The 27211-nt window shown below is 46.9% G+C and overlaps 1 long non-coding RNA gene across 2 annotated transcripts; it reads left to right on the forward strand.

Moving 5' to 3' along the window:
* The first annotated feature begins 6772 nt into the window (after nt 1–6772).
* LOC125626029 (uncharacterized) lies at nt 6773–23046 on the forward strand. Of its 2 annotated transcripts, XR_012665898.1 has the most exons (4): nt 6773–6906; nt 11980–12049; nt 21467–21624; nt 22647–23046. It is a non-coding gene; the product is annotated as an uncharacterized LOC125626029 (long non-coding RNA). The 2 variants fall into 2 exon arrangements; XR_007353686.2 differs by lacking the exon at nt 11980–12049.
* The last annotated feature ends 4165 nt before the right edge of the window (nt 23047–27211 follow it).

Raw genomic sequence — 27211 nt, forward strand, 5'->3', positions numbered from 1 at the left:
GTGTCACCTCCCCTGGCCACTGAATTGTCTCTTCCAGCCACCCAAAGAGCTACCATGGCTCTCCTGGATCTCAAGTATGTCTAACAGGGACTAGATAATAGTGCTGTGATTTAGCTGGTGCTCAGGAACTGATGAGACGCTGATCATTATTGTTAATGTATTAGAGGGTGCTTGGAGCTACTCGTGCTCAGAGAAAGAAACGGCCCCTTCTCCAAAAGGCTCACAAGCGAAATCTGTTCACAAGCGAACAGTCTGAGGTGCAACTAGACACAGAGCTGAACTAGAAACCTCAACCCTGATCCAAAGTCTGTGGCCCATCCTCATGGAAATTCAGACACGTGATGGGATACGCAGGCAGGGGGTCCAGCCGAACTTGAGTGGAGGGTCCTGTTCACAACCCAGCAGAGTCCGGTGTGATGACAGCGCTGCCCATCTTGCTGACCCTATCAACTCCTTGTGCTCCCCTGTCTGTCTGTCTCCACCTGTTGCCTCTCAAGTTCTGTTTGGATTGTTGGCTTTCTGGGGCAGGGTCAGGCTATATTTGTCCAGCACCTAGCACGATCCCTGCTCCGTGCCTGGGGCTCATAGACCTGACTGCATACGATTGATAACTCATTTTGACAAGAAAGCGGCTTCTTTACGGAGCTGGGATGTTGAACATGCAGCTTTGCATGATGGGGAAAAAAAACCTTGAATTCTTCTTTCCACAAATATTTGAATAGTGATTTTCTTCTGATTTCTTTTTTCTTTTCTACATGTTTGAACTGCGGGGAATAAGAACACATGTCTTTTCCTTTCTGTCTCACTCTCTGGGGCCAGATTTCGGAGAGAACTCAAGGCTCAATTTCCAAATGCCCAGTGCCCACAACTGGCACTAGATTTTCTATCTAATGGTAACAATTTGGTCCCCCTTACCACAGCATCTGAGCATGGCGTGCACACACGGTAATTATCTTCACAGTCTGCCAGTAAGGCAAGGCCATGCTGTCAGCCCCATTTTACAGATGGGAAACTGAGGCACAGAGAGACTAAATGACTTGCCCAAGGTCACACAGGGAGTCTGACAGAGCAGGGAATTGAACACAGGTTTCTGAAGGTGTAGGCTAGCCCCCTAACCACTAGCCCATAACTGCCACTCTCTTGCCAACTAGCTCAGCTCCCTTTAGGCACTTCACTAAGAGCCATCTTTTTCAAGCGCACTCAGCACCTCCCTGTGGGACAATGCTGAGCAGATTTTGCAAAGTTCTTTGCATCTCTGAAATGCTGACCCCATCTCAGTGTGAACTCCAGCCGGGCCACTTTGAGGAGCTGCCTTTTCCTGCTGCCTTCCGCATGGCTTTGCCCCCCTCTCCCCTGAATTCTGTGCAGAGCTTCTGAGTCAGATGAAGCCCAGCCCTCCATGCGATTTCCCCCCGAAAGCAGAAATAATCCCCCAGGCTCAGACCAAAGTTGATCTCCTGCCTTGCTTGAAATTCGGCTCAGGATGTTCCTGAAATCAATCCCAGGCCTGTTCGTAACTCTGCCGCCTTTAGCTGGGGGGGCTGTGTACCTGGCACAGCGGTTGGGTTTGCAAGGAAAAGTACGATCCGGGGAAAGCGGCGCTCCTGGTGAGGATGTGCAGCGCCGACAGAAGGGGGATAGCATGGACACGAAAACATAATATAGCTTGACTTAATTTTGTACTCTGTAGACATGCCTTGATTCTTGGGACCAAGAAGTAGGGTGAGCAAGCCAAGAGGCCTGTGCAGTGTGTGCAGAACTCCACTGGGGGGCAGCAACGTCTAAAAAGTGGGGCGGGTTGCTCCGTTTGGCTTCTAAAGACTTTGGAAAAACCCTAGTTTCACCATTTGTCCCCACATGCCAGAAACAGTCCTGGGGGATCTTTCCATGGGCTGCTGCACCTTAACTGCCTGGGGTGCCATTCTGCGAGGACTATTTCTTCCCTGATCACTCAACAGAGCTGTGCCTATAAGCTGGGGAGATGGAGGGTGCTGGGGAAGTGGGACAGGCCAGCCCCTTACTGCGGAGGCCTGGCCGTTCTGGGAGAAGGTGTGCCAGTCTCTACCTAACCACACTCACCGGCTTGGTGGAAAGAAGCCGGCCCCGATCTTCCAAGGTACTTAGGTGCTTTACTCCAAAGGGAGTTAGATGCCTAAAATACTATCCAGGATCTGGACCCAGGACTTCATGCGCACAAGACTTTGTCCCCGATTTTTCTGGAGCAGCTGGGTTTTGAAACTCTGGCTATTCTGTTTCTGTGTCTAAAAGCCAAACCCCTCTGAAAATTCAGCCCAGGGATCTGAGGTTTTCCATACAGGTGTTATATAATCAGAGGTGGGAGCGCACACCTGCTCTAGCTACTCTCCTTCAGTCTCTCCATGCATAGCAGTGGACGCTGCACTGATGCATCTGTGCCTTAATTTCCCTTCCCTGTTGTGTGTATTTAGCTTGCAAGCTCTTCGGGTCAGGCACTCTCTCTCGCTATGTGTGTATGCAGTGCCCAGCGCGATGGTGCCCTGAGCTTAGGCCTACTGGGTGTTACCATTTTAATAATAATAGTCAAACTAGCCAAGGATTTCACAATCTAAACCCATCTGTATGTCCCTGGCTAGCCCCATACTCAAAGTTTGCTGGAACCACCTGGTCCTCTGCAGACACTCCCCTTCCCAGCATCCGCTCTTCTATAAGGGAGGGGAAGCATCTAAGAGGTTTCTCCTCCTGATTGATTGGCAGGTCTCATTCCCAGACCTTTTTGCACAGAACCCTCGTTACAGATCAAACCCGCCTCATTTGGCCTCTGGGCCACGCAGTGAATTAAGACAAAGCCACCAGGCTGCAATTAGAGATAAGGAACTGTTGATAATTATCCAGAGAGAAGAGGAGAAGGATTCAAACTTGGGCACGGAATGGGAGAGAGTAGGCGGGAGTGGACAGTTTGCCCGAGACATGGAAATTTGCATGAAAATGCACCGAGCTGAATGAGGTTCCATTAATATCAGAATCTCAATGACTCGAATGTCATCTCCCATTATCAGAGGGGGTTTTATTTGAATTCTCTCTTTAATTTTTTTAATTTCAGTTTGATTGATTTTCTCTCGCATTCAGGCCGATCGGCGCATACACAGACTGACAGTGCCGATGTGGCCTCTCTTATAACCCCGTGCGGGGAGAGGAAGGAGGATGTGATTGAATAAGAACGAAACTCCCGGGACTGATTCTCTGCTATCCTGCCCCCTTCGCACTATTGTTCGCACTAGTGCAAAGTGGCATGCATTGGGCTAATGGTGGTGTTTCACAATCACTCTGCACTGGTGTGAGCAACGGCACTAGGGGCAGAGTGACAGAAAATGGACCCCAATGTGCATTTTGCTCATGATAGTTATTTTGGCTGATCTAGGAGATAGAGCATTAGACTGGGACTCAGGAGACATGGGTGCTAATCCTGGATGTACTTCTGGCTTGCTGGGTATCCTTGGGCAAGTTATTTCCTCTCTCGCTCTGTGCCTCGGTTTCCCCATCAGTAACATGGGGATAATGAAGCTGAACTCCTTTGTCACGAGTTTTAAATTCTACTGATCAAAAGTGCTATGTAAGAGCTAGGGACTGTCGTTAAGTAAGATCAGCAGTGTTGGAAACTCTCTCAATTTTTACCATGAGCCTTCTCATTGTTGTTTGTTTTTTCTTAAAGCCCCGGTGGCTCAGATCAAAAGACTGCATGAAAACCTCAACTTATTTTTTTTTTAAAGTTTGTAACCTTGAGGACTGCCAAGAAAAGCTTGAAAATGTGACCTGAGTGTGACCCCAAAGGCTCAGAAATTAGAAGGCAAATAAAAATAACCAAATATTATTTATTTAAAAAAAGACCTCGGGATTTTTAAGTCAGTCTCGTGATTTCTGGATGCTTGGGGTTGGTTATGCTGGACCAGAACTAGGCCCACGATGCATTGCTCCCCTGCAGAATACCTCACTGTCATTGTAACAGTCCTCTCTGCTCACAGGACCACATTAAAATGCACCTAAATGCTTCATCGACAGGCACGTGAGAAATCAGATCCAAAGAAAAGAGTCTCAAGACCCTTTTAAACCTTCTCACCAAGAGAGGGTGAGGCTCATGTTGTGGGCAGTTATGTTTCTTCTACTACATTGTCCTAAATAAACTGGAATCAACACAGACCAGCCCCTAAAATTAGGGGTTACCTGGAAATTCACAGTCCCACCTGTCCCGAAACAGAGGCCTTGTTTGGTGCTGGTTCAGAAGCCTTGGAGGAGGCAAGCAGGAGTTCTTCATCTAGCAGCTTATCCTTGGATCAGAATCCAAGCCCATGCAGGGTTCTCTCTCTCTCTCTTTCTATCCCCATTGAGAAAGACTAAAGAGGGATGGAAAATTCAGGTTTCTGGAGAATCTTGGTTGCTCCCGCTTTGACGAGAAAGAAAGATTTGAAACCAATAAATAAATGAAAGGTCCCCACCCAGCATGATCAGACATTAAGTCACCCACCCAACATCATCAGACAAACTTGCCAGATTTCCTGGGGCCAGATTTTCCAGGGTTCAACTCCCATTTGAGCACCTAAATAAGATCCAGATTCTCAAATCCGGCTCTTCAGATGTTTAAGTAGGAGCTCAACTACTTTTAGCACCTGTCCCCCTTGCCAGTTTTCTGAACCCCAGGCAGCAACCCAAGCCTGGACAGCTACACGGTTATTTTTAGCCCCATGAGTGAGCCCTGCAAGCCTTAGTCGGTTGACCTGGGCTCTGAGACTTGCTGCTGTTGGTCTTTTTTTGCTGTGTAGATGTAGCGATACTCCACTGATGGGGGCTCGAGAAAACCCATGCACAGCCCGACCTTTATATTTTACAAATAAAATGAAGGGACCTAATATATTAGTTCCGATTCAGATCTCTGTTTGCACCAGTGTAAGGCCAGAGCCAATCCACTGGAGATTAATTGAGCTGCTGCCGAGTTACACAGGCAGACGTAATAGCAAACAGAATCCGGCCCATTGTGTAGAGCTTTTATTGGGAAGCCGTTTGTAGGAAAGTTGCTGTACGCAAAAATAAGAGCCCTGGTTAGGGTGACCAGACAGCAAGTGTTAAAAAATCAGGACGGGGGTCGGGGGCAATAGGTGCCTATATAAGAAAAAGTCCCCAAAATCGGGACTGTCCCTATAAAATCGGGACATCTGGTCACCCTAGCACTGGTTATCAAAGTGGACCCGGCGCCTTGCAAACCTGAAATCAGCACTCTCTGTGGCATACGCAAGGAGTTTTGAAAGAAATCTTCGACTGCTTTCAGCAAAATGATCCATTTTCGCACAGGGAAGTCCAGGGTTGGGGGGAGAATGGCGATTTTTTCCCTACAGGCATTGAGCTGCCTCTGCGATCTGCCAAAGGGTGTGTGGGTGGGGGAGGATTCCTCCAAACCCTTGAGCTCTCCTGGGGTCCCGTTAGCTCTTGTAGGGGGGGAAACTTCCCCTTGTTCAAAATGTTAACAGAACAGGAGGTGGGGAAGTGAACCCCAACCCTTGAGTCTAGTGGCTTCGCCCCAGGCAAGGTTGACTGCAGAAATGCTTGGGCTATTTAAAAAAAATTCATGGGAGGGAGGGGAGATACCACACACAGACACACACAGAGACACACATACACCCCCCCCACACACACAGATACACACACACACCCTTCCACCCCCCCCCACAGACACCACACCCCACAGACACACCCTCACACCCACACCCCCGCCACACAGACACCCCCCCCACACACAGACACACACACCCCACACTCCTCCCCCCACACAGACACACCCACACACAGACACACTCACGCCCAGACACACCCCACACACCCCCCACACAGACACACATACACACACAGACACAAACACACACCCCACACACATACACACACACACCCCCCACACACAGACACAGACACACACACACACACACGACTAGGGAACGCTGTACACCCTGAGAAATTCTGAAATCAGCCTCTGTACATTTGTTTGAATTGTGGTTAAGTGACACTGGAATCTTCCATGTTTTCCTGGCCGAGTTGACAGAGATGGGCGAATATTTGGCCTTGGAGCTTACAGGAAATTAGTGTTCTCAGTGTCACCTGGTTAACAAAACAATGTGAGACTTTGGGAAACAGATTCCTGTTACATTTTTGAGAGAGAGAGAGAGTGCGTGTGTGTGTACAGATCTAAAAATGTAGGCCACAATCTTGCAAATCCACAAGCTGGTGGTTAAGTCCCATTAATTTTAGTGCGGTTACCCACATGTTGAAAGCTAAGCAGGTGCATAAGCATTTGCAGGATGAGGGCCACAGAGAGACATATCGGTCTGTAATATTCTTTACTGCATGCTTTTAAAATGGTAATGCCATCCACCAGATCATTTTGGGAGGTGGAGGTTTGATCCAAGCAGCTGTGAGAATGAACAATCTTTTTGAGTTCGCCGTAGGCAATAAGCTGTATTAAAGTATTGCACTAACAGAAGCAGAAATTTGACAAGCTAAGGGAGAAGCTGGAGCACTGTACAGGATTTGAGAATAAAGATCTGTCCTGTGAATCCATTTCACTGTAACTGGAATTGCAACGTGTACTAAAATCACCAAAGACATTTCAATCCTCTTCCCTCCCGGTGGCATTTCACTGGCTCTGAGTTCACAGGGAGCAGATAGGAGTAAATATGAATCAGGTCTATGCCACCAGGAATGCAGCAAAGGAGTGAATTCAATCAGATTAGAGGGTTGTTAGTTTTTTTTTTTTTCCACAATGCCATTCAAGGCCTGGAAAGGCAGTCCCTGTCCCCTTGAACCAGTCCATCTCTGAAGCACTGCTATGCAAATTGGTCATTCCTTTTGCAAGCTACATTAAGACTTCGGTAAGCAGCAACTGCAGGGGTAAGACACTTGCTTTGGGGTTGTCGGGCTATTTTAAGAGAGAGAAAAAATTGCTTAGTTTCTTTCTTTGACTACACAAGAATCAGGACAGAGCAGAATGATCTTGATTTTATCTTCTTGGGGTTTTTGTTTAATCAAAAAAGGGTTTGCGGGGAAAGTGTTTCTTTTCTGCCTCTGAATATTTCCAACTCGAATTTAGTCAATGTCTAGCTAATATTTAACTTGGGGCTACAAATGCATTTGTTCCAAACCCACATTGCATAGTGTTTAGAGCTATAGGGAAACCAAAGCTTTGTACACCCTCAAGACTCTGCTACTGTAGTTCCCAAATGAAGCTGGCTTCTGGGGATATGGATATGGCATACAGATGTATAACACTGTTTCTTATACTTTCCAAAATAAATCAAACGACAGCATCCTGAGAGATAGGGAGCAGCGATGCCGGCTAGCTAAGCAGCAAATTGAATTCACACACACTGAATTATAAATATGGCGGGGTGGGGAACGGTGCAAATTACATGATCGGCTTTTGAAAGACACATTTATCAGTTAACAAATCACTCTCTCACAATAGACCTCTTGCAACAATGGGAAGAGTCTGTATCATTCCTGTATTACCATGGTTTCTTTTTGTTGCTGCCACTTTCTGGCTGCCTAGCAAACTTTTTAATTGGTGTACTTGGAAGAAATTCTCATCTGCTGTTTTCTGGCTTGTTTTTGTTTCAGTAAAAGCATATGCGACAAACAGATTTTAAAAAAAAGCAGGCAATATTCTTTTTTGCACACAAAAAAACCTCATTCTTCAGTTCTCATGCTATCAGTTGCTTCTTTGGTCCAACCATGTGTTAGGACTGCAAAGAGTTAATATGCAAATGATCAGATAGATACACGTCCATCAAATATACATCCCTTCGTGGTGATGGATTTTTTTAAATTTAATGGGCCTGTCAATCACATCACGTTCCTGGGACCTTTAGGCTGCAAACTCTTGCAGAACTCTTTCTTTGTATGCCAAATTCTGTCTCTCAGGTTTTGCTGGAGTCTTTAAAGCCAGCTCTGAACATAAGAGCTATCCATAGGCAGGTTAAAAAGAAATATACTCCGCAAATGAAATTTACAAGCAAAGAGTATCATGTCTGGGGACAAATCAGGCTCACTGTTTGTTTTCATGTGTTTATAATTTCATTTTTATGGATACATTTGTGAAACTCTTGTACCCAGAGGAGAAAATTTTATTTTAGATGGGTCTAATCTGGAACTCTGGAGGGGGCTTCTCTTTGTTGACATCCCCTGTTTTAAACATGATGGCAAATAAGAAAAACAAACTAAAAAGAGCGAGTGAGAGAGAACACCCAACTGTGAGTGGGATGAAATCTGACCCAAGGATTCTAAAAAGCAGAAGGGCACCGATATAAATGGGAGATGTTCGGCTAAGAGGGAAATTTTGTAGGCCCTTTCATGAAAAAGATGTACATGTCAATAAGCAACAGGCAACACTGTGAAGGAAAGGATGCTGGAATGCTGCTTAGCATATTCCAGGAGGCCATGGATTTCGCCGCTTTTTAAAAGACTGGTGGCAGGGAGAGAGGTGGAAATACCACCTATCTTGAGTTAAACAAACACGGATGTCACTATTACAGCATCATGAAAAGGGACCTTGAAGTGACCTGTGCAAAGGTTTATTTGAGTGCAGTACGGCACTTTATGCCCTTGCAGTGAAAGTGCAATCAGGCAGTGTAAGCCCATGCAATGGGATATTTAAGTGCAATAGTATGAAGGATATAGGACATGTACAATGGATATGAAGTTTGCAAAATCCAGCATGCCCTTTCACCTGGGGAATGATTGTTTTTAATGGGTGAGTAAACAAGACATGTCCCGATGGTAAAAGGGCCGGTGAGCAGCTCTGCGCCTGGAATGATCATTTTTCATGGCAGTGTTGCAAAGCTGCTCTGTTCATTCAGTGCATGATATGCCCCGGTCCTGCAAAAGCTTATCCGTGTGATTAATTTTACACATAGGAGTGTTCTGTTGACTAAAACAGGGCCACTCCCATGTGTCGGTCTTTCAGGATCGTGGCCTCACATATATGGTGATGGCACTGCAGAAAACCCACAGACATCACCATGTGCGTGTGATGATCCTGAAAACACTAACATCCAGCTAAGGATCCACGCTGAGCTGTACTCATGTGAGAAAGCTACTCCCCGTTTGTAGTGTTGAGCCCTAAACTTATCTTTACACCTTCATTCGCTGGGATACTCTGGGATTTTCATTTTTTCCTGCACTGTTCAATTGTACACCTTACCCCGTCGCTGTTTTCAAGGGTCTGCTTTAGACACAATTGCATTTTGGTTTTCCAAAAGAAGCGTATTTTTCAGGCTAGAAGAGACAACGCAGCGCATCTGTATCACAGGGCAGATGCATTACAAAGTGATCAAACAGAGCTACAACATCCTAGGATGGAAATGTCCTACTTCCTTCAGAAACACTTACATAAAAATGTGAATATTTCCTTTTACAGTAATGTATCTTTAATGCAACTAAATATACTTGGGAAATATCACTCATGCAACTGATCCCAAAATTGCATCAAATGTACTTCTTTTGTTACAATTTTCTTCCAGAATGGAATGTCAGCTTTCTGTAATATGCGGCATACCCTAATCACTCTTTTGTACAGAACTCTGCAAAGGTACTTAGCATGAAAGATGCTAAGCAAAATAAATGATATTGAACCATGTAGCATCTTTATCAGGGGTGAATGCTTTTCTTTTCAGCTGCTAAAAGGCTTTAATATACAAAAGCTGCTCAAAGAAAAGTGATCTCTTAAAATAAGCAAAAACAAATAAGGTGGGTTAATTTCGGATTCTTTTTTTTTTTTCTGGGAGAGATTCTAATGCAATCAGTTTGTCAAGATGATGCTTGATAATGTAATTCTGCATATATTGTCCTGTGACTGAGGGAAACAAATCCCATTAGAAAAATGGAATGGATACAAAACAATTTAAGGCAGAATGGAAAATATTGCCCACGGTGTAGTAATAAAAAACAACACCTTTGTTTGCAAAGGGATGAACTGATTCTTGCTTAAAACTAGAGTGGGTCAGATCTAAATGTCCTTGATGCTTGAAAAGTTTGAATGTGAGACAGAACTTTGCAGCGGGGGCTCCTGGCTACTTAAAATAATTGTGAAATCCATTCAAAACGGAAATAATGGTTTGATTCCTGAATTCCCATGGTAAGAGGGTAGGGGCCTGTTAATTCTCCAAAGTGTCTTTCTAGTCCCCCAAGAATTTGTTAGAAAATGAATCATTTTGTTTCTCAAATCCATATATACTCTGGCTCCTTGCACCCTTTGATGAGGTGTGCCTTTAGCTATCATTTAATGGTTTTTAACTTATTCTCCTTACTGTATGCACCGGTACTGGACATGTACATCTCAGTGGTACCTGACTGCGCCTCATTTCAGTCCTAAAAGTATTTAGACTCCATGCCCGTTAATTACCTCCTCACTTTTATCACTGAAATCACCAGCCATGAAACTGAGGTAACAGAATCAAACCCCACACCTAACCCTCTTTGACACAAAACCTTTGGGCACAGAAAATTGTCCTGGTTACAGAGATGTGGTGCTGTGAGAAACGGACTCGAAAGGTGTTTTCTGCAAGGGTCACCTTTAGACGCTTTCGGATGTCTCCGATAACTTTACTGCTGGTGTTGCCCGGCAGCAACTGCCAGCTAGCGAGTGCAATTTGTAAGGCATGGTCATTTAATCTAGTGACTGAAGGCAAAATTGGTGCATTTTTAAGGGTAGCCGCTAGATAGTAAATGTGATCCCTTTAACATGTCAGTCTCTTGATCAAATATGAACCCATCTACTTCCCTTCAATCTGCTTTTTGGCCATTTAGGGCCTGATTCACTTTGAACCCCCTTTACAGCACTCGGGCAGCATAACAGGGACTTAAACGAAACCTGTTTCAAGGCCCTTTTGCACTGCCCCAGCACTCAAAGGAGCATCAGCAGAACTAAGAATCTGGCCCTGCGTTTGTGTTTTCTCTGGGCTGGTTAAACCCGGTTCATTTAAAGGTGCCTGATCACCAATTCCAGATCACATTGCCCGGCCTCCTGTGTGGTCATTTACGCCAGGTGTAAGCCGATTTGATAGCGTTTTACACTGCCTCTGCTTTGCACTGGCGTAAATGACTGCACACAAAGTATGGGGCAAATGGAGAACAAGACCCATAAAGTACAATTTAAATACAAATCCTTCAGCTTTGTTAAAAGACATGCTAAATACCCCAGGCGCATAAGGGCTTTCCATGGTGTGGAGAATAGAGCTGATTTATTATGTAGGGAATTATCCGGCCTCAATTGCTTTATTTTTTAAATCCTACTTAATAGTTATTTATGTGCAAGTGTCTTTTATGCGCTTTTCCAAGCGAGCTGCATGTACATCCAGCGCTGAAGAACTTGGTACTTTTGCCTTCGATAAATAGCTGAAGTTGCTACAACATGGGCAGAAAATACTTTGACAATTGCAAAGAGAGAGAGAGAGTTTTGGGGCTATCCAAGGTAATTGCAAATAAAGGGTGACCGCTGTATAAAAATACCCACTCTGCAGGAAAAATGCAAGCTGTAAAATGTGCTGTGGCAATTGTGATCACTGCACGAAATATATACTAGAGGGAAAATACAGCATTTAAAACCTTCTGTAACAATTAAACATGGTTCTTTGTGCTGTGTTTTAAAATCCACTTCTCAGTGTTCAGCCTTTGTTCCTTTTTAAAAAATAAATGCAGCAAACAGAGTATGTTTTAAAAAAATCAGTATGTCCATTTTTTATGATTGTTTTATTTTGGTTTGTTTCGTAACATTGTAGAAAAGATCCTTAGGATAAAAAGATTTCTCCTCTCTGGCATGAGAGGTGTGAAATGGCATGCAGATGAGAATCATTTAGCATTGTGCAAAGCATTTTAAAATACAAATTAATGTAGTCAAGACGGACGCAATATTGCTGGTTGATGTTTCCTTTCTAAATTGCTTACTCGTTTCTTCTTTTTCCTGCTCAGTGCTTGCTGGGTCTGAAGAGCGTGAAGAACTATACAGGCTAAAAAGGAGAAAGGTTAACAATTCAGCAAGGTAGTTTTTAACATAATTTTTTACAAACACATAATTTTGGTAAGGTTAGAGAGACTGCGGCATGCAAAGTCCCTATGATATCAAAGGGAGAAAACGGTTTTTAGGGGGGTGAAGGGAACATTAAGATTTGTATTCAGGATTAAATTAAGTTGTTTTAGTATGCAAATAAAATTGCTCATCGGGAAACCTAAGTTCCTGACGACACAAACTATCCTGGTCAAAGAGAATTCTCCTTGTTTTGTTTATTCTGTACCTGTGCAGCTGAATTCCCCAAAGACACGGTTAACTTGAAATCTCATCAATTTCCAAAAATGAGTTAAAAGCACTGTCATGTCCCGCACCTGCCCCCGAAGCCCTGTGTCAAAGTCTGAGGTTTTATGATCACATTTTCCTATTTTTAATTTTTTTCCTCTCTCCCACATTGCTGTGTAAAAAAACAACAACAACAACAAAAAAACGCAACCCAACTTCCTAACTGAGGATTCAGGGGAAAAGACAAAACGGACAGAGTGCTACCAAATGCACAAATTAAGCAAACAAAGAAAAATAACATTTGTTCTCCAATACCTTTTATCTTAAGGGTTACTTTAACAACATCAAGTTAATAATATTCAGACAGAAGTGTAGTTTTTTAAGTTGATTGTGTCCCTTAGTCATAATTCCCTCTTCTACTAAAAAGCAGCTTTTCATCTTAGGAATGCAAAGTCCTTTATAAACACTGATCAAATCTTTCTAACCCACCTTAGTGAAGCGGGGATTATTTATTGTCCTTATTGTACAGAGGTATGTAGTAGCCAGCCTGCAAGCCGGTCTCTGTGCTCAGATCCTCTGGTGACTTTTATTTAATGTTATATTTTTACAAATAATATGAATAAAAAACGGATTTAGCACTCTGATTTATAGCAAGGTGTAAGGATTTGCTGAATCAGTTTAAATTAGAACCAGAGAAGGAGGTTTCGTAATGGTATTTAGTTTAATGTTAGCTCAAGGCTGAAGGAATTCTAATTCTAAACAACAATTGTTTAAACATTTCCCACAGGACATTGTATCTAGATATAGATCTGGGATACAGAGATACAGAGAGATATAGATATATAAAATCCAGATGAGTATATCTACAATGGAGAGACAAACTTGCATAAGCAATTGAAACATCAAGTTTTGCGCCTGTGCATCCAGACCTAAGACTTAGACAGTTATACCAGCGAATAAATAAGGGGGATTAAGAGAATTTCCTTCTCTGTGTTGTTTAAAAAAACCCCTTTGCTGACTTCAAATCTTCCTGATTGTTGTTAGTGGTGCCTATATAATGAGGATTAACTGATCATACTCTGTAAAATCTCACTTTCTATAGAGTCCACCTTGCTTAGGCAGGTGTTTCATCTACTTGATGTATAGAGGTTGTATTAAATAACTTACTCTAAAGGGAAATTAAATCTATCTGGCTAGGTATTTCTAGTGCACCATTGCTGTGGTACCTAGGCAACCAATAATTAAATTATACATCTAATCTATCTATTTAATATGTAGATAGATGCATAGGTATACACACACTTGAGACTGTTCTTATCTATCTATCTATCTATCTATCTACAAAGATGCTAAGCAAAATAGTTTGCTTAGGATTCCTGCATCCCATGCCTCACTCTTTAGCAGGAATATCTGATGGTCAGCAGTCATTTTAAGACAGCAAAGTGTGAGAACATGGCAAATGGTGTTTCACTGATTATCTTGTCTAATTTTGTTTCTTTACTATTTTGTAAGGTCCTTTTCAAATATCCGTTTCTAGCACACACTCTGATACAACAGTTGGTAAAAAAACCCACCAATCCTTCTTGAGTTTAAGCCTGGCATTTAACCAGTTTGTGCCTATTTTCCAGAAGTTATTATTCATATTTATACCACGCACAAAAAGTTTACTAGGGGCTTGATCTAACTTCTGATGAAGTCAATGAAAAGACTGCCATTTGATTTAAATAGGCACTGGATTGGACCTACATAACATGTGAAGCTATTGCCATCTTCCCTGCTCAGATCATTTATAATTTAGTTAACTTGTTAAAAATAAATAAAATATACTAGGTAATTTTGCAGTGGTGGTAGAGCCAGTTTGATGTTTGTGGTTGGGGAGAATTTTGTAGAAAAATTAATCTTTTGCCCCAGTTGTCAACGATTGGATTTTTTAAAATGACCTGATTTTGCAGTTTGCTAAAACTAAAAATGGAATTGTTTGTTTGCAACATGAGCTGCAAACACTATTTAAAAATGGGTGTGCAGATGCCGAATGTTTTGCTCAATTAAATGTTGCAAATTGTGAATAACATCACATTTGAGTTGTCAAAAAATAGACATGAGGAAGAACTAGGTGTTGCCATATAAAAAGTTACAGCAACCATTTATTTGTAACATGTGTATCGTCCTTGTAACTAGTGCTTAATTTTTGCTGGGGCTTGCCAGAGCTGGGCCCTGGGGGCTCCTCTAGGCTGGGCAGTTCAGAGCCCCGGCACCTCTGGGTTGCCGCGCCAGTTATGAAAGTAGAAAAATGGCTTGTGCCCCGGCACCTCTTTGACTACAGATTAAGCAGTGATTGTAACCAATGCTGCCCTACCTGTCCTGTGTTTTCTCTCCTTGTGTGCTGTATATTAAAACCTCTCTTTTACCATGCACATATGAAAATAATTTACATCATCAACAGCTCTGTTGATCTTAAAAAACAAAATAGCCACTAAAGGCTGCATGTTGTGTTTTATGAACTGCAAGTGCAAAAACTTGCATTTTAGTATCTAAATTATTGATGCAATAATAAAGTAATTGCTAAGCGTGTCGGCTTTTTGCGTACTTCAGTGGAAGCTGCCACTGAATTTGGGTCTGTGTTCTAACATGGCCATCACGTCGGCTCCTGTTCCTAAATACGCTCCTTTCAATATTGTCCAAACCCAGAAGTCAACAATGCAGATTCTCCTTCACTGACTTAAAAAAAGAAAATTAATAGAGGAGAATCCTGCTCTTTCAACGCATTAGCCTGGGCAATCGTGTTTCTCAAAAGGCGCAGTTTGGTTAGGTAACAACGCTTGATCAAGCTTCCAAAAGTGCCATTTTACATGACAACCCATCATTTCAAAAGCACAGAATTGGTGTGCGATCCCGTGAGTATGTCAAAGTGAAAACTTTCACAGTGTCTTCCTAAGAAGTGTGGGCTCGTAGGTGGATTATCACAGGTGGGATTTCTTTCAGTTTTAGAACTACTCCTGAGAAACAAATTAATTGCTAGACCATCAAAACCAAACACATAATAATTGAAATCTACAGGCAGCTGTCTCTTCTTTGGATTCTTTTCCTCGACAATTTAAAAAAAAAACAACAGCCCCAATATGACAGCTTTAAAAAAACCCCACCGAGATCACCTGGAAATCTTTGCAAAACGTTCGACACAGAAATAAACCTCCTCTCTCCTCTCCCTGTCTATTCTCTGCTCTTCCCCCCCCCCCCAATAACTGGGGGCATTTGCATGACAGCAAATCTTTTGTTTCTTAAAGAGTCGCATTTGCTACCGATGCCTCTTTCCCTCCTGATGTCAGAAATCTCCGGTGGTGACATCTTGTGCTCATCTCCACAGCGAGTAGTTAGGCTCTGATTAAAAAAGGAAAAGCAAAAAGCAAGGAATAAAAAGCAAGGATGAGCTCTGCTTAGGGAATAGATAATAAAGATCCTGTCTTCTTGCAAACATGCCTATCCGATATACCCTCCACGATGGAAGCAGTCTGTTTTTCAATAGGATGGGCTTTACGTAAATGTCAGATTAAACTTCCTGACCTTTGCCCTGCCTTCCCAGCAGCGCTTCCGTCTGAGGATCTCAAAGCCCTTTGCAAATATTAATGAAGTTTTGCAATGCAAGAATGATTATTCTCTCCTTTGACAGGCAGGGAAACTGAGGCACAGAGCAGCGCCATGATTTCCCAGGGCTTACACGTAAAGAGCTGGGAACAGGATCCTGACTGGAATAGACGTCCTGGCTCTCATTCCTCCTGCGCTGCAGTTGCTCGGACGGGGCGCAACCACCCTGCACTGTGATCAGCCCCCTTTGGGTTCATCTGGCCGGTGTGATGGACTTGGAATGGGGAATAATCTGAGTATTTCCCCTTGCTCCATGGACCTGGCCTAGGGCCAGCTTCTAGAAGGAGCTAAGCACCTTCAGCTGTCCATGTGGATCAGTGAAGGCATGAAGAGCCCACCTGTGTGTCTTCCCAGTGCCCAGCTGGGCACCAAGATTGGGGACATAAGGGGCGAAGAGGGTGCAGGGACAGGGGTGGGGAAACAGCTGGTGCCACTTCACTGTGTTGTTATTAGTGCCTGGGTTTGTTTTGTGGTTACACGAGCTTTTCCATGGGGGCCTTATGCATAAATACTGCTAATAACCTCTGGCTCGCCTGTAGTGCTTTTCATCAGGAGACACCAACGCTTTTTGAAAAGGCAGGTCAGTATCACTAGCCTTAATTTACAGATGGGGAAACTGAGGCACGAGCGGGGGGTGGGGGGGCATGACCAGCAGGCCAGTGGCAGAGTCGGGAATGGAACCCAGGTCTGGCCCTCTATTCACTACGCCATGCTGCCTCAGGAAGTCATCGCAGGGGGGTGGATGGACGGTGAAATCTCAGCCGCTGGTGGCTTTTCCAGCCTTTCGATGGCAAAGAGCTTGGTTCTCCTGGTGTTTCTGGCCTATTCATGGCTCTCCTGCCAAAAGGGAACCAACTTTGAAATCACCCAGGGCCTGATTTCTCCCTGATTTACCCTAAGGCCCCTTTACGCCACTCTGCCAATGCATCGTCCATTTCACAGCACCCGAGACACTGAGAAAGGCCCTGAGCCTGGATTGAATCCTGAACCCCAGAGCCAGAATCCATCACCCTGATCTCATTTGCCAGCAGCTAACTCCTCTGGGAGCTCGTCTGCACCTCAAACACTCCAGGGGCACAGCTGCCCCACGGAAGTGCTTCTGTGTAGATACCACCTCAGCCGCCGGCGTAGATAAGCCACCTCCCTGGAGAATTCGTCCATCTACCTAGCACTGTCTAAGCCAGGGGTTAGGTCGGTATAGAGCCGTGGATTTTTCATGCCCCTGAGAGACCTAGCTGTGCCGAGCACCAGGCCTGGGAGGAGAGGAAGAGCTGGCTTGAAATTCCCTAAAAGCGTCAGAGCTACACAGCATCCTAGTAAGTCACTTTTCTCCCCCCACTCCTGAGTGCTGAGACCAGAAATGAACTGGGGACGTCAGTTGCAGTTAAAGCCCCTCCCCGGTCAAGGGGAGGAAGAAAAAAAGAAGCCCCCCCACGCACCAGGCTTTTCTGCTGCGCCATGTGAACGAACTAACTTTGTTTTCCACCAGGCCTTTCCCTTAATACCCTCGCCCCTCCCCCGCGCTTTTGCTGGCGTTTGAGAGTAAGTGAGGCGTGAGAGAGCTTTTGGAATAATGAGGTGTAATTAGCCCTGGCAGCTTTTATCTTCCAAACTCTCCCCCCCACCCTCTCTTCAATTAGATTGAAATAAAAAAAAAAAGGCGAGAAAGAACCGGCAGAAAGTTTGCATGCCGCCCGCATGGCCCTTGGTGCATTCCTGGTGGGGAAGCCAGAGCCGTCCTCCGAGGCCTGAAACCTGGCACTAACGTAGTAGCACTTTGCATCAGTAGCTCTCCACGCTCAGAGCAGGGGCGGATCAGCAACTAAGTCTTCAGGGACCGGGCTTCTATTCCCAGGGACCATAGGCAAGTCACTGCCCGGCTCTGTGCCTCAGTTTCCCTCCCCTTCCTGAGAGCTCAGGGATTGTCTCTTGCTCTGAGTCCATTCAGCAGCTGGCACGATGGGTCCCCAGTCTGGGCCTCCGCAGCCAGGCCTCCCAATTGACGGACGAGTGCTGCCGGACCACAAGCAATGACTGCGGCCTGTTGCACAAAGCAGAACCAGCTCGTACCTTGTGCTCTCCCCATCCACTTGTGGTAGCCATCTGTTGTCTCTTCCCGCAGCTGCGGATGGTAAACTCAAACTCGGGAGTGTCTTTGCCCTCTGTCTGTACAGCGCCTGGCACAATGGGGCCCTGAGCCTCGCTGGGGCCGATAGGTGCTACAGTCATTCAGATAGTGATACTAACAGAGCTTTGAGTTCTCTGGAAGAGCTTGGAGTTCTGCAGATGAGAGATGCTGCGGAGGTGGGAAGCTTTATTCATTATTATTATTTTATTAATAATCTGAATGGAAAGGCTGGCGGATTCAGGAGAGAGTTCACAGGTACAATATGGACGGGAAGCGGTGAAGAGGCAGCTCGTGCCTGTCAATCCGCAGGGCCACTTCCAAGGTAGGAAAAGGGGCACAGGAAACGCGGTTAACCCGACCCTCCACCTGCGTCCCTCCATGGACTCCAGTGGATGATCGTCAGCTGACGAACTGGCCGATCATCTTCAGGAGAGCCGTGCTGATTTACACCACCTGCGGATCTGGCCCTACGTTATCCAAACACATGGCTGGATGGCCAGGAGCCTGGGCATGAGTCTTGGCCAGCTGGCTGACAAGGAGGAGGGTAGAAAACACCCTCTGGTCCCAGAAATATTTTTTTCGGCCCCTCTGCCTGAAGTTGCCACCTCCCCAAAATCTCTTGAGGTCTTGAGGGAGCGTTGCCACCAGGGCAGCGGGTGGCTTCTCTCACTGGCCTAGTTCTCGAGGGAAGAATTTCAAGCCAAAGGACCGCCTAGCCCTGGGGAGGGCAGGTAAAATAAGTGCTCCCTGCCCTCCCCAGACTTGATCCCCGCTCTCCGCCTTCTGGCCTGCCAAGTGAAATAAAATAAGTTGTTGTAAGCACATGCGTGGCTGTCCTGACCCCTTTCTATTCCCGACTGCCCTCTGATCTTTCTTACCCGTGACCCTGCTCTTCAGCCTGACAGCCTGATGGATGGTCAGGGCCCGGTGATTTATGATGGCCTTTAATATTTGGAAAAACAGACAAGACCAACGGCGGGGGAGAAAGGAGGCTGCCGAGGGGACAGGGCTGGGTGGATTTTCAAGGGAAGGGAGGGTGGGGGATTTGTCAACCTTTTAGGCTGGTGGGGGGAGGGGAATAAAGTGCTCCGTCTGTCCTGAGTGATTTATGTGCAATTGCTGCGATTAAATTGGCCTTAGCTAATGATAACTAACTAGTCAGGGGCTGACCTTTCTGTGACAATGGAAAGGGGCCAGGAGGCCGGCTATGTCTGTGTGTGTCTCCCTCCCTCCCTCTAAACTGGGGGAATTTATTTAGCTAAGACACTGCTCATTCCCCCCCCGCCCGCCCCCCGGTTTGAAATTTCCATCGTCTTGGGGGAAGAAACGGTCCAGCTGCTTCCTGGGATTAGGCTCAACCTGGAGGCCGGTTTTCCATGGAGCAGGAGTCGGCAGCGGCTCGTTTGGGATTGCTGAGGCCGAACACGCTTTCCATGTCCACAGAGGCTTGCTGAAATCGCGAGGCGGGAGGGTCTTGCTGAAAAATAAAGGCTCATTTATTCCAGTGGGTGCTTTGAAAGCTGGATCTGAAGGGCTGGCCTACGCCGCTTCCCGCAGCCCCCATTGGCCTGGAGCGGCGAACCGCGGCCAGTGGGAGCCGCGATCGGCCGAACCTGCGGACGCGGCAGGTAAACAAACCAGCCCGGCCCACCAGGGGCTTTCCCTGAACAAGCGGTGGACCGGCTTTGAGAACCACTGCTTTACACTACTTGCTATGAGAAGGGTTAGCTCAGTGGTTAGGGTACTTGCCTAAGACTTCAGAGGCCTAGGTTCAATTTCCTGCTTTGGCACAGCCTCGACTTGAGTGAGTTGCTCTGTGCCTTAGTTTCCCCATCTCTGTAACGGGCATAATTGCCCTGTGGGAGTTGTGAGGATAGACACGTTGCAGATTGTGAGGTACCAGCTGTCACAGTGGTGGGGGCCAGATAAGTACCAGCAGTTGAAAAATCTGCTTCGGGGAGGGATTTAGGTTTTGACTTTTTAGAGTTTATTCATTTGATTTTTTGTTTGTTTGCATTTGGGATGATTTGTTTCAAGATCATTGTTATGTTTATTGGGAGGAGGTTGGATAGAAGGGGATGTCAGAGTATTGTGAGCGTCGTTCTTACAATGGAACAGCCTTTTCAAAGAGGATTCCCAAAGTTTGGATTTTGTTCAAAAGAAATTTTATGAGGACTACACAAGAGGCAAGGCAAACAGTGAATCAGGTGCAGGAAATGTACCCTGGCGTAGCTACATTAGGGGCTGGAATTCCAGTCTAGACCAGACTGTCTGTTACATCATGGTCCTTCTGATGCTGCGTTTGTCCCTTCCTCGGACACATGTCCATGCATTCCCTGATGCAATGAGATTTCCATAATCTTTCCTCCAGATCGTTCACAATGATGGCATTTCAAATGTGGTAATTAGTGGAGCTGGTCAGAAAATGTTTATCAAAAGAGGTTTCCCCTGGGAAAAGCTGTCTCTTAGTCAAACCAACCTTTTCGCAAAATTGCGTCAGTTTCGAGGAAATATCGTTTTGAAAAGAGTTGGGGGAAAAGCTCAAAAATGTCAAAATGGGATCTGTTGTTTCAAAATCGGCTTGCTTTTGTATAAAAAAATGTGTTTTTGAAAAGATTAAAATTGAGATGAAATGTTTCCAGTTTATCAAACCGAAAGGTTTTGATGGACCCAAATTTTTTTGCAAAAAAAATTCAAAATTTTAGTTTTTCGTCCCAATTCGGGATAAAAACAAATTAAAAATTGACATTTTTGTGGGGACAGAAAATCTGGTTTCCAACCAGCTCTAGTAATTAGAAAGAAAGAAAGAAATCAACCTGAACTCCCTGCCTTGCGTGCTACCTAAGAATTGAGCAGTGGAAGGGGATGGAGTGGAGGGAAAGGTGCAGAAAGACCACAAAGTGGTCAGAGTACAGAGTCAACAGGAACCTGGTGTCGGTGAGAAATCCCATGTCAGGATTTCTTTTGCCTTCCGTTTGGTCATTTGCGAAAGTAAATCGCTTGAGCAAAGTCTAAGGGAATGTGTGCACAACGGGCCTATGGCAGTGCAGTGACATGCAGTGCCAGATTGTCGATGCTTTCTCTGTCAGCATCGACGTAGCTAATCCACATCTCTGAGAGGCAGGAGTTCGAATCCTTCCATCCCCCTAGCCGCGTCTACCAGGGGCATTAGGTCGGCTGAACTGAGCTGCTCAGGGCACACTTTTCACAGCCCAGAATGACTTACCTGGATCAGCCTAAGATTTAGATCTAGACCAGGCCTAATTCTGTTTGCAAAGAGGCGACTCGCTTAGCCCCAGTGAAACCTTCAAAGCCGGGAGGATGGTTTGTTCCTGAATCTCTCAGCCTCTCCTTTGCTGCATTGAGAATATCAGCTACTGTCCTTTTTTCCCTAGGCAAGCTGTGGCGTGAAGCGAGCGCCGTTACAGCAGCAGGAATGGATACTTTCCCAGAGAAGACACTGGGCGCCTGAAGAAAGATGGCCTTGTTGTAAAGATACGGCACTGGGATTCCAGAGTTGCGGGCTCAGTTCCCTGCTCTGCTACTGCCACCGGTATGACCTTGGGCAAGTCCCTTAGGTTGTGGACGTGTCCCTTATTATGTGTCCATGCTCTGTGGTCCCGATCCTGGTTATAGAAGGAGGATTAATTGCAGAGTATGCAGCTTATTCTGATGGAGACCTCCCCGCCTCCCGGGTTTTATTCTAAGAACAGATAGGGAGGGGAGTTCTGATCTGCTAAGAACCACCCCGATCTTTCACCCAGAATTTACAGCAATCCCTGAAATAGCCTTGAAATGAGAAAAACACCTTTAGGGACCTCAGAGACTTTGGGTGAAAACTTGGCTCCGCTGAAGTAAATGGGAACTTTGCCAGTGACTTCAGCAAAGCCTGGACTTCACCCTTTTGTCTTCTTACTTGGCAGGTCACTGCCGTGCTTATCCATCGCTTTGGGAATTAGGGCACCGGACTGGGACTCCTGGGTTCTGTTCAGGGCTTTAACAACTCGTTGTGCGGCTGTGGGTGAATCACTCTGCCACCCCGTGCCTCAGTTTCCCCACTTATAGATTAGAGTTGACTCCTATCCATTAGCGTTGCTAAAGCCTGGAGGACGACTTGGATGCTGTTGCAGAAGCATCCCTGCTGGGAGTAACCACTAGCACTGACCATTTGGATTCTAACTGGGCACAAGAACCTGCTCCAGTTTCTCTAATCATTATTTTGCATTTCTTGGGCTTTCCCTGGGATGATTCCAAAAGCTGAGACATACAACCCCCTGGGAGATAGGGAAGGGTTAGCCCCCTCTTACGGAGAGGGACAATGGAAGTGCAGAGAGGGGAAGGGACTCACCCAAAGTCCCACAGCAATTTCATGGCAGAGTCAGGAACAGCATCCAGCAGTCCTGGCCTAGAACCCACTGCTCTAGCCATCAGCACAGACTCCCTGCTGCAGCCAGAGGTCGAACCCAGGAGTCCTGAGCCCCAGTCTGTTCTTCCAACCACTAAGAACACCCGCTTGCCTCGACTCAGAACTCCTGATGCCCTTGTTCTAACCACTAGCCCTCACTCCCTTACCAGAGCTGGAAAAAGAACCCAGGAATCCTGACTTCCACGTCTCCTGCTCTGCTCACCAGGCTGCAAGCCCCTTCTTCTTGAACTGCATTTGCAATCCAGCTTTTGATTACCTCCCTCCTTATTCCTTGCGTTATGGCAAAAGGTGCCAATGGCCTTGCACAATATCAGTCCCTGATGGACAAGCAACCTGGGTGAAACTCTCTGTAGATAGAGTTGACGGTGCCATTCAGTGACTGTCCCCAGAGAGGCTTGTATGGGTTAAAGCACTCTCCGTTGAATGAGATATACATTTGATTCCCTGCTCTACACCTGACTCTCTGTGTGGCCTTGGGCCTGTGGCCCGAGTCGCTGGATGTGACCCCTCCCTGTACATGCTTTAAATAAACTACCGGCACTAAGCAAACACCTGTCTCCGTGTTGCTGATTTCGGCTCTAAACAGGAGCTGGACCTGCCAGGCTGTGGATTCTGCGGTTGCTCAGCAATGGGGCAATACTCATTTAGGCTGCACTGATGGGGTGTGATTGCAGCACATGTGGACGTACCCGACCTAGCTTTGATCTTGCTAGCTCGGGCACTGGAGCGGTGAAGCCACAACGGCAGGGGCTGCAGCACGGGCTCGTTGCTCCGGCAGAAACCCATCCAGGACCCTGGGTACTGTGGTGTACTGCAAATTACAAGCTCTCCCTTTACGTTTGTAAGGGGCTTCCTGGTCCTGCTCACAGGCAGGGGGGCTCTGTAGGGAAGCAAGTGACCTGGGTCTAGCTGCAGTCAGTCTGCAGCCTGCAGTCAAGTGGGGTGAATTGTGCCTCTGTGTGTTTAAGCAGCAGCCTCCTTGGTCTCGCTCCGCTATGGGGATTTTGTGTGTGTTAAAGTTCTGGATTCTAGGAATTAAAGCAGTATTACGTTGCAGCCTTCCAGAGCTTTGCATTGGCTTCTGTGGGGCCAGGATTTCCATAAAAAGTATATTATGTGTGTATCTAACTTCTCGGTGTATGCCATGAACAGAATAGGTATGAAATTTCCACTCAAAACTTCCCCCCAGCTCTACCAGAGACCCAACAAGTGGGAGGAATGTGCCGAGGGGGCTCGCTAGCTAAGTTAGCATCTCTCTGCCCCTGACATCTTGACGCGAGCATAATAGCCAGGCTGAAGGGCTGATTTCATGGAGATTAACCTCTCGCGTTGCGCTCGGGCTGCCTTGGTGCCTGGCCGTGGTTCATGAGTGTATGAAAGGCGGATTACAGATATATTAGCCTATCTGTCTTTTTATTCATGGGGGTTTATCATACGGAGGAGAGTGTTTGATGGGAGCCAAAACAGAGGAAGAGGAGGGTCTTTCCAAGCCCATCTGACTCCAAACATAAGAGGAGACGCAGGGTTATTGTTTTTTTTTTTTAAAGGAGATGAATTTTGCCGTTGATGGGCAATGCGTGCCGAGACCGCCCCGAGGCATGGAATCCTGCGTCTAGCCGCAGAGCGGATACAGCGGGGCTAGCTTCCTCCACATCCACACTGCCCTACAAATGGGTCCCAACTTGGGCCCGGAATCAGTGGTGCAAATCGGGTGACCAAATGTCCCGATTTCATAGGGGCAGTCCTGATATTTGGGGCTTTGTCTAATATAGGTGCCTATGACCTCCCACCCCCGTCCCGATTTTTCACACTTGCTGTCTGGTCACCCTAGGTGCAATTCTGCACTTACTCAGAGTTGCATAGGCCGGAGAGCCAGGGGGCCACGGCCCAACCGCTTGTAAACAGCGGCCTTGGACTAAACCAGTGAATGTCGCTCCAGCTGCCAATTGCGATGCCACTGAAGTTCAGCCTGTCCACCCCCCTGTCCAGGCGGAGGGGCCACTGGGCCCCATGGTGTTGCGAGCTGGTGCACGGGGAAGTCTGTTCCGGTACGGCAGAGCGTAGGGAAGTCTGCTGAGAACTCAACTCCCGGCAGCACCGTCTGTCTCTGTGAGGGTAAGAGAGGGGAGACTCCCCGACTGAGGGAGACCTGGCGTCTCTGGAAGGCGAGGGTAAATGGGAGCGGAATAGGGTCCCAGCTGGTGGGGGAGGGGAGGGACTTGAATTTGCCCCTTTCTCCCCTCTATCCCCCCAAGAAATATATGAACTGATTCCACTGCCTGGAATGATCCCCCCTCTAGGGGTAAGAAGGGAGTTTAGTTCCCATCTGACGTGGGAATCCTTTAGGGTGCCGTTCTGCACCCCTTGCTAGTAGTAGTGAGGGCAGGCCTTCAGCGAGCCAGAGAGACATCCCTTTCCGAGCACAGCAAGGAGAGAGCTGCAAAGGGGGCCTGGCCAAAGCCACTCCTCCACTGGGATTTTAGCCGAGCGTGAAGCCGCACCAGTGCCCTAGTATAGACACAACTGACTTGCCCTGGGTTGCGAATCCTGCTGCACTGGGGCCAATCACGTCTGCGCTAATGCAGCAGTGCTGGGGGCTAAGATCCCATGGTCCGCAGGGCTTGGGAGAAAGGTGCGGCCCCCGGTCCACTCATTCCAACCACCCCTTTAAAAACGACCCGGAAAAAAATGACCATCTCTCTCCTAACACACCTACACACACACACACACACGAGCTTGCCTGGTGCTTTAGACATGTCCAGCGTTAGCAAAACCCAGGGGCCACAGCTGGTAAGTTGCAAGTGGAACCGGGTCCCTTTGCTGAGGCGGGCATCGCGAGATGGGACAGGGAAGGCCTAGATTTTCAGCCCCGCTCGGCTGGGGAGGTGTTTCCGCAGAGCTGGTGACTTTCTCCCGAAAGCCTGGCTGGAGCTTCCCAGAGGGGGGCGGGGGTGTTGAGTGGGGTGGTGCGGGCAGGCGTGGGGACGCCCCAGCTCCCTGCGCCGCTTGTCACGAATTGAGCCTTGAAAAGGTTAAAGCGGGGCCCGAGCGAGAGAGAACGTGCGAGCGAAAACGCTGAACAGGGCCGTTTTAATTACATTCCATTAAACCTCCCTTTCGGGGCTGCGTTTCTCGACCATGGGCTGCACATTCTCATGGTAATTATGGGACATCTGTATAGAGGCTCCTTTCTCATCAAAGATGGCTCTCATCAAAGACGCTCCTGGGAAACCCTTCACCTTTGACCCCCGGGGTCACCGCCGAAACAGTGGCTCTATAGTTCGTGCTACTGTAAAGCTGTAGTATCCTTTTTCCTTCTCCAACCTGACCCGGTCTTGGGACTTTAATGCAATCCATGTTTAGGCGGGGGGGGAAGCTTGTCGTTCGTGTCAGCTTGGGGAGGGCAGGGGGGGGGGTGGAGGACGGTGCAGAGAAAAGGGGGCCTTTCTTTTCCTCCCCAGCATCAACAGTTTCCTTTTAATGCCCCCCCGCCCAGTCCTCCTTCGTGCTCGCCCCCCCACTCGAAGCGTGGGTATGGGCGAGTTAATATGTCTCTTAACTCGCCAGCGACCCAGCGCAGGTTGACAGGGAAGGCAGATCAAAGCGCAAAGACAAGTGGTTTTAATTAGATTGACTGGAGCGGTGGGTTTCCTCATTCACGCTGGGGAAGGGGAGGGCGCGTGAATCCCCCCTCTCACCGCCCCCCTCTTTGCAGCGTTGAAATCAGCTCCATCCAGGGAACTCACGTCCACCCCATGACCCCCTCAGTGTTCTCAGAACGACCCTTCATGGGATGAATCCGCAACGGGGGGGATCTGGGATCAGTAACGCCTCTGATGGGGAACACCTGGGGCATGAGTGGTGCTCTAAATATCATGAGTCAGCCGCCCCTCCCCCACTCCCAAAAAATCACATAAAAATCTGGGTTGTTTCCGATTTCAGAGCTTCTAGGGGGCCACTTTCCCCAGCTTTTCTCTGCAGCCACAGGGGCGAGAAATAGCTCTTTTTGGGAGAAGGGGGGGTTAACCCAAAGCCAAGATTTTCCCATAATCACAAGACTCCAGGAGCTGGGGATTCAAACATCAAATATTGAGAGTCTTGCAATAACATCGTGAGAGTTGGTAGCACTGAGGAAGGCCTTGGGGGGAAGGTTCCTCACCTGCCACTCTCAGAGGTAGCGAACTATCCATCCTGTCTTTTCTCTATCTGCCCTTCCCTTTGATCTCTGTCCATCTATCCTCTCTTACCAATCTGTCTCTCTTGCATCTCTACAGTGTCCATTCCCTAGAATCTATGTGCTCGTACCCAACTGGGATTGGTCCAAAGAGCCAGCCAAAGTACGCACTAACTATGCCCAATTTGCTCCAACCGCTTCCAGCATGTCAGTAGCTATGAATGGCTCTCCCTGCGGCCCAGAGAAGGAGTGTCACCTAGTGGATAAAGCACTGACCTGGCATTTAGGAGACCTGGGTTCTTGGCCTGGCTCTGCTGCTGGAGGACTGTGAGCATGTCATGGCTCTCTTGTGCGCCTCAGTTTCCCCATATATAAAATGAGGATAATGGTACTGCTTTCCTTTGTAAAGCACGTTGAAAGCTAGGGCTGGAAAGCATTCTGTGAGAGCTGGTTGGGTTCACATCCTGACTGTCAGGTGCTTGTCTATAATAATATAAATAATGAGGCTTGGAAGGATCAGCTTTTTATCGGTAGACGTTG

Source organism: Caretta caretta, chromosome 24, assembly GCF_965140235.1.
Source record: "Caretta caretta isolate rCarCar2 chromosome 24, rCarCar1.hap1, whole genome shotgun sequence".
Taxonomy (NCBI): domain Eukaryota; kingdom Metazoa; phylum Chordata; order Testudines; family Cheloniidae; genus Caretta; species Caretta caretta.